The 7,477-nt window shown below is 43.4% G+C and overlaps 1 non-coding gene across 1 annotated transcript; it reads left to right on the plus strand.

Annotated features, from left to right (window-relative positions):
• The first annotated feature begins 4,612 nt into the window (after positions 1-4,612).
• LOC125174279 (small nucleolar RNA SNORA42/SNORA80 family) lies at positions 4,613-4,748 on the plus strand. Its single transcript, XR_007155393.1, has one exon. It is a non-coding gene; the product is annotated as a small nucleolar RNA SNORA42/SNORA80 family (small nucleolar RNA).
• Positions 4,749-7,477: the final 2,729 nt, after the last annotated feature.

The following is a 7,477-nucleotide window of genomic DNA, read 5'->3' on the forward strand; positions in this document are numbered from 1 at the left end:
CTCCTAAAAATTTATTGAAGACCCCAAAGAACTATTGTTTACATGGCTTATGTCTATCAATATTTACCATATTATAAATTAATACTAAGGTGTCTAAATATATACTCATTTGGGAGTTACAAGTCATTATAGATGCTGGCGAGGATGTGGAGAAACAGGAACCCTCTTGCACTGTTGGCGGGAATGCAAACTGGTGCAGCCACTCTGGAAAACAGTGTGGAGGTTCCTCAAAAAATTAAAAATAGATCTACCCTATGACCCAGCAATAGCACTGCTAGGAATTGACCCAAGGGATACAGGAGTGCTGATGCATAGGGGCATTTGTACCCCAATGTTTATAGCAGCACTCTCAACAATAGCCAAATTATGGAAAGAGCCTAAATGTCCATCAACTGATGAATGGATAAAGAAATTGTGGTTTATATACACAATGGAGTACTATGTGGCAATGAGAAAGAATGAAATGTGGCCTTTTGTAGCAACGTGGATGGAACTGGAGAGTGTGATGCTAAGTGAGATAAGTCATACAGAGAAAGACAGATACCATATGTTTTCACTCTTATGTGGATCCTGAGAAACTTAACAGAAGACCATGGGTGAGGGGAAGTGGGGAAAAGAAAGTTACAGAGAGGGAAGGAGGCAAACCATAAGAGACTCTTAAAAACTGAGAATAAACTGAGGGTTGATGGGGGGTGGGAGGGAGGGGAAAGTGGGTGATGGGCATTGAGGAGGGCATCTGTTGGGATGAGCACTGGGTGTTGTATGGAAACCAATTTGATAATAAATTTCATATTAAAAAATAAAATAAAATAAAATAAAATCTGTGTATGGAATATCATGTTTATGGAGCATCACATATTTAGAATAAGCCATAGTAGCAAAAACTTTTATAAAGCTGAATTTATAACTTTAAAAATTTATAGTAGTTTATAATAAGTTAAAAATCCATTCCATTATAATTTGGATATCTGTTGATTGATATGTAAAAACTTTACTCTAATTCCTACAATTATATGAAATTATACCAAATAGATAAGATACTAAAAAAAAAAAAAAAGTAACCAGTCATTATTTGTTAGCTTAAAGGACATTTTTTTGAAATATTTTCTAAAACAAATAAAACATTTTTCAAGTCTTTTTCATGTCTGGCTTAATAAAATAGGGATTAATTCTCTTTTTGCACTGAGTCTACAGTGATATTTCACAGCGTGACCTCTGAAAAACTCCACTATGCGCTGTGAGAAAACGAGAGTGAAAAAGGAAATGAAGAAAACTTTAACCTTGAAATGAAAAAAAATTTTTTTTTTTTTTTTTTAAATTTTTTTTTTTTTCAACGTTTATTTATTTTTGGGACAGAGAGAGACAGAGCATGAACGGGGGAGGGGCAGAGAGAGAGGGAGACACAGAATCGGAAACAGGCTCCAGGCTCTGAGCCATCAGCCCAGAGCCCGACGCGGGGCTCGAACTCACGGACCGCGAGATCGTGACCTGGCTGAAGTCGGACGCTTAACCGACTGCGCCACCCAGGCGCCCCCGAAAAAAAATTTTTTTAACCTTGAGGACTCCCTGAGAGGGTCTCAAGGGCACTGCAAAGGTCCTGGGGCCACACCTTGAGACATGCTGGTGTATAAGACCGTGTTCTTTATGGCAGGGAGACTCCTCTCCCTCTTCTCCCTGCCAGCAGCCTGGTTCAGACTAGTATTATACAAGGCAGGTAACAGCAAGGCCTCAGGACTGGTTTCCTGCCCCTCTCCTTCACCATTCCCAGCAATGGAGGGAATTCTTCATAAAACGCGGCATCATTACCTCACGGCCCACTCAAAGTTCTCCCATGTGAGCTTCCTAGTCACGGCTCACACCAGGGTCTGGCTCCATGGTCCGACTGCAGCCAAAATTCCAACCTTAGGTGGCTCTCTGGCCCTCTGATATGCCTGGTCGTGTTGGCCAAACCCTCCCCCACACGTGCCGTCTATGTCCCACCCTTGCCCTTATGCTTTTGTTTCTGCTGGTCCCTGCACTTAAAACACCCTCTTTCCCACTTCTTCCCATCCTCTTTTGCTTTCAGACTCACTCCCCCAACTGCAGATTTTCTACAAGTTCCTAAAACACTCAGTTTGCCCTCTTTTGAGGGCTTTTGATTCAGCCATGTGAAGTAAGTACCCTCCGAAGCTGTTTTATTGGTTTCTTATTGCCACTGTAACAAATAACCACAAATTTGTTGGCTTAAAATGACACAAATTAATTACCTTATGGTTCCGGAGGTAAGAAGAGGAAAATGGTTCTTAGGGGCTAAAATCAATGTGTTAGCAGAGCTTTGTTCCTTTTGGAAGCTCTAAGGGAGAATCCATTTCCTTGCCTTTCCAGCTTCTAGAGCCCTTCCTTAGATAGTGGTCCCTTCTTGCGTCTACAAAGCACATCACCCCAGCCTCTGCTTTCTCTCTCTGCTCCTCCCTCTCTCTGACTTTCCTGCCTCCCTCTTATGAGGCCCCTGTGATTACACTGAAGTCACCTGGATAGTCTGGGACACTCTCCCCATCACAAGCTTTTTAATGCAATCACATCTGCAAAGTCCCTTTTGCAATGTAAAGTAACATATTCACAGGTTCCAAGGATTAGGGCATGGGCATTTTTGGCTGGCCATTACCCAGTCTGATATCATAGCTGCTATAGCAAAAGATGAAGTCCAAACCCAGCCTCAATGAGTTGCACAAATCTTGGAGTCAGACATTTGTCCCTATGTGGAGATAAAACTCATTCATCTGATTGCTTTGAAGATTAAATGAGATGATCTGCATGAAGCATGATGACAGCTGCATAATGATCACTTACCAAATGTCTGTGACTATTATTATTAGCCATTATTTGGCATTTTACCACCAGCTGACTTGGAGTCCCCTCACAGCACTAGTCTTATTTAATAACTTTATATGTATGTTGGGTGACTGTGTGGTATATGATGATTTTAACTGAGTTTTAATTATGTAAACACGACCTTAATACATTATCCTTGTAAAAAAAAAAGTTTGTCTCTCTCACATTAGATCATAAAAAAGCCCATATGGACAAGAATGATTTTACACATCATCAAATTCCCAGAATCTAGTCCAGTAGCAAATACGTATATAGTTAACACTCAATAAATAGGTATAGAATTAATGGATTCAATCTCCCTTTTAAAATACCTGTCTGGTTTCCCATTGCCTTCAGAATGAAGATCAGGTTCTTAGCATGACAAACAAGTTTTAGCGAGATCCAGTCTCAACTTGCTTGAAAATTCACTTCCTATCCACACCTCCCAGCCTTGTCTCCTACCCTACGGCAATATTGAACTCACCCTGTCCTCTCAGGGGACAGGGCTCCATGCCCTTTCTTGTACTAACTGCAACTTTCTTTGCCTGAAATGGCCTCTCCTCACCCTCAGCAACATAAACACCCACATGACCCCCTCCTCGTCACCTGGATAATTCCTGCTCATACCTGGATAATTCACCCATAGCAGCTTGAAGCACACCAGATTGCAACTTCCTACCCACCTGACATTTCCTTCCCACCATCCCACCCCAATAGCCTATAGCATCTTTAAGGGCAGGGAGCAGATCTTACTGTTACATCCCCAGAGGCTGGTAGGTGCAGGCACATCTGCCTCGGTCCATCAAATGTGAGTTTCTTGGGTTCAGGGACTGTTTCATTTATCTTTGGATCCTCAGACTCTAGAAAGGATCCTGACAGGAATATAGTGGGCAGTAAGCATTCCACAAGTGTTTGTTGAATGGCCAAATCTTTCCACAAGATGCCCTGCCTACATTAACAATAAATAACAGGTTGTGTGCTAATCACCACTGCTACACTTTGGAAGGGAATAATAATAACAATAACAGCAACAACAAAACACTGTTCTTCCCTCCAATGTTTATTGGAGCATATGGTGGGCAGTGGCCAACATAAGAGTCTATTGATGGCTTCTACAAATACATTTCAGTGCATCCCATTGGTTACACTTCTTGCCAAAAAGTATATCTCACAGCAATAAAGGCTAACAAATAATCGTATATTCCTACAATAGCCACTATGTCCCCTACTCTATCAGCAAGTCTCTAGCTTTGACTCTCCTCAATATGCCTACTCCACACCTGACCACACCCTTCCACGGAGAACACCAGGCTCCTACCACTCTTGACAAACCAACAGACCTACTATGTGTCCAGCATCATCCCTCCCTCCTCTTACTTTATTGGCACTTTGCCAAGCATCTCAGAGGGCTTCCCTTCCCTGACCCTCTCTTATCTCACTTGGCAGGTCCCCAGATGCCCAGCACACAACTCCTATCTCCTGAAGCAGAGCTGAGCCATGGGTCTGGTAGCAGAAGAAAGGACAGTTGGTGGCAGGAAAGAGGTGTGAGCAGAATAGTCTCCAGAGCACCCAGACACACACACAGAAATGGTAGATACTGCTTTATTTCCTGTATTGGGGAGGGAACAAAAATTGTCAGCCTCCTAATAGAGAGCAAATGGCTGGTTGTGTAATTGCATCCTTTACAACCATTTTCCTCATTAGTTTCTTTCCAACCATTCTCATTATCATCAAGGATATTTAATATTACTATGAATTGAAAGGAATAGAAGGTAAAGAAGGCGGGCCCTTGACCGTGGGCCTCTCAGAGTGGATCTGTGCCAGAGGAAGTGCAGCCCCGAACCATTGCCCAGCCTCCTGATCGGTGGGCTGTGAGCACTGAAGGGGGCTGGACAGGGAGAAAAAAATAAATAAATAAATAAATTAATTAATTAATTAATTTAAAAAAAAAAAAAAAAGGAGACCACCATCTGGGAAGGGACGACTAAGTGCCAGGCAAGCACTGTGCTGGGCATCTTTGTATATGCAAGCTCTTTAATATTCACCAAAAACAGCACACAAACAAAAAGGCCATGCTATAGTAGGTATTTTATCATCCACACTGCCCAGGGCTTCAGAAAGGTTTTTGTGGTCACACAGCTGGTAAGCAGTATTATCACAATTTGAACCCAGTTTCCAAAAACCCATGCTTTTTATGCTACACGAAGTTCTCCGTTACTGAGCAGCTGTTGTGTGACAGGCACTTTGCAAATGACATTTCACGGAATCCTTCCCACTACAGGATGAGAAGCGGCTTCACACAACCATTTCATAGGTGAGGAAGCCAGGGTCAGAAAGGTCAGCTGCTTTGTCCTCATTTATAAATCAGGAGATTTCACACTGAAATTTTAAAGCACACATACATACACACACACACAACAAGAAAAAAATGTTCTAGCTATGTTAAGCAGGAAAACATTACAGGGTATAGGGTGCTTACAAAATTGATGGAGGAGCGGGCTGTAGGCCGGGTCCCCCGGAACAACACCCAGAACAACACCCAGATGGTATCTCAACTGCCCACTCCAGGCTCCTATCACCTTAGCCACAACTCAGGATGGGGGAACTGCCATTATTGGTATTGGCTCTGCATTGGCCAGACCTGCACCAGCGACACAGTGTAGTAACAAGGTGACCTCACCTTCATCCCCACTTAATTCAGTCTGAGCCTCCTGTGAGCAAATCTAAATGGCAGATTCTAATCATACCCAGGACCTGTAGGGGAGGCCGAGAAAGGTGGATTTTATGTCTCCAGCCTCTGCAATTCAGGGAGGCATGAGGAGGAAGGAGGGACAGATGCAGAGCGAGTCATTCTGTTTATCTGTCATAGGCTTCGTTCCCACAGGGCAGCCATCTGCTGCGGCTGAGAAGCCCTCTTCAGAAGGAGCCAATGATCAAGTCCTCCTCCTGGCATTAGTGCTACGTATGTTGCTAATCTACTGCTTCTATCTGCTACATGGTGCCCACTGTGTGAATCCACCACTTTTCACCTATCCCCTCTGCCAGTGATGGAAACCCAAGCTGCCTTTGGGGCCTCCTTGGGAATTCGCCCAAGACTTATGCTTGGACCCTATGGACTTTTAATCTTCTATCACCTAATTTCAGTTTTATCCAGAGAGGGAGGGGGAGAGAGAGAGAGAGAGAGAGAGAGAGAGAGAGAGAAAAGAATATAGAATAAAAATAGGTATCACTTATGGAGCATTTACCATGAGTCAGACACTCTTCTAAATGCTGCAATGTACTGATTCATTTAAAAACAGTCCTCATAGTATCATCATGAGAATAAATTAAGCAACATGAGTATCTGGCACTTTATACCAGGGACATAGCGGTGCTCAATAAGTGACAGTTATTATCACTAAGTAGTAGGTCAGGGGCTGGACACCAAGGCCCAGGCTTGTCCAACACAGTCTTATATGCATTCCCAGACAAGGTGCCTCAGTTTGCCTCTGTGCCTCTGTGCAGCCATAGGGCTTGTGCCACTTTGATTCTAGGCTCTTAACCACAAATGGCATGCATTCACTTACCTCTCCAACTCCCCATGGGGTAGGATGCCTTTGAGGCAGGGGATGGGTATTATTCTTTTCAATACTACAATCCTGACATCTAGCACAGTGACTGCCACACGTAGGCATTCAATCCATGACTTTTGGATGAAGATACTCATGTGTAAGGGAGTTTATGACTAAGCCTGAACCTTGTAAGAGAAAGACACTGGTGGGCATCATTCCATTGGACTTACAAGGGGCATGGGCACATTGGCCTCCAAAGGTCAGAAAAGGATATTTTGTACTAGGCTATGGAATGTCATTCCCTTGAGGATGAACTATAGGGAGACACGAAAACCCATGGCTGTTCCCTTCACACCATGAGAAGCCTAGTTAGGGATGGAGTAGCAAGGGGAGGACAGCACCTTCCACAATGCTAAGGCAGGCCTGCTGTTCTCAAAAATGAACATTTCTTCAAGGGCTTCTTCACAGATCAATTGGCTACTCTATACACACAGCAAATCAGCATTCCCAGTGTCTTCCATCATGTTTCCAGAGACTGATGGATTCAAGGTCAATAACATAGTTCTGCCCAACTCGGATTTATTGTGCCTACCAAGTGGAAGAATCAAATGATCCTTCTGAGCTTCTGCTGCTTGCCAGGCACTGGTAGCCATCTCCATCTACAGCATTAACTTTAATCTCTTTAGCCATCCTGTGGGTGGGTACTGTCACTACCCACATTTTTAGATGAGGCAACCAAGGCTTCAAGAGCGTGAGAAACTTGCTCTCACCTGAGCAGCGAAGAACCAGTGTTTGAAACTAGGGCTGGCTGGCTGGAATTAATACCTTGTCTTTGTCCTTGTCCTTTAATAGGACATCTCACAGTTGTAAATCATCCATTGTGTCATTATTGGTTTATCATATGCCTGCCTGGCCAGACAATACACTCCAGGAGGGCTAAGCCAGACCTGTGTTCACTGCTGTGTCCTCAGCACCAGCACATAATGGGCCATAATGGAAATCCATTTATGGGCATTGAGGGGATATTTCATTGAATGAATGAAATTTACAAATGCAAATGACATAGGTTCTGCTTT

Source organism: Prionailurus viverrinus, chromosome C1 (assembly GCF_022837055.1).
Source record: "Prionailurus viverrinus isolate Anna chromosome C1, UM_Priviv_1.0, whole genome shotgun sequence".
NCBI classification, from domain to species: domain Eukaryota; kingdom Metazoa; phylum Chordata; class Mammalia; order Carnivora; family Felidae; genus Prionailurus; species Prionailurus viverrinus.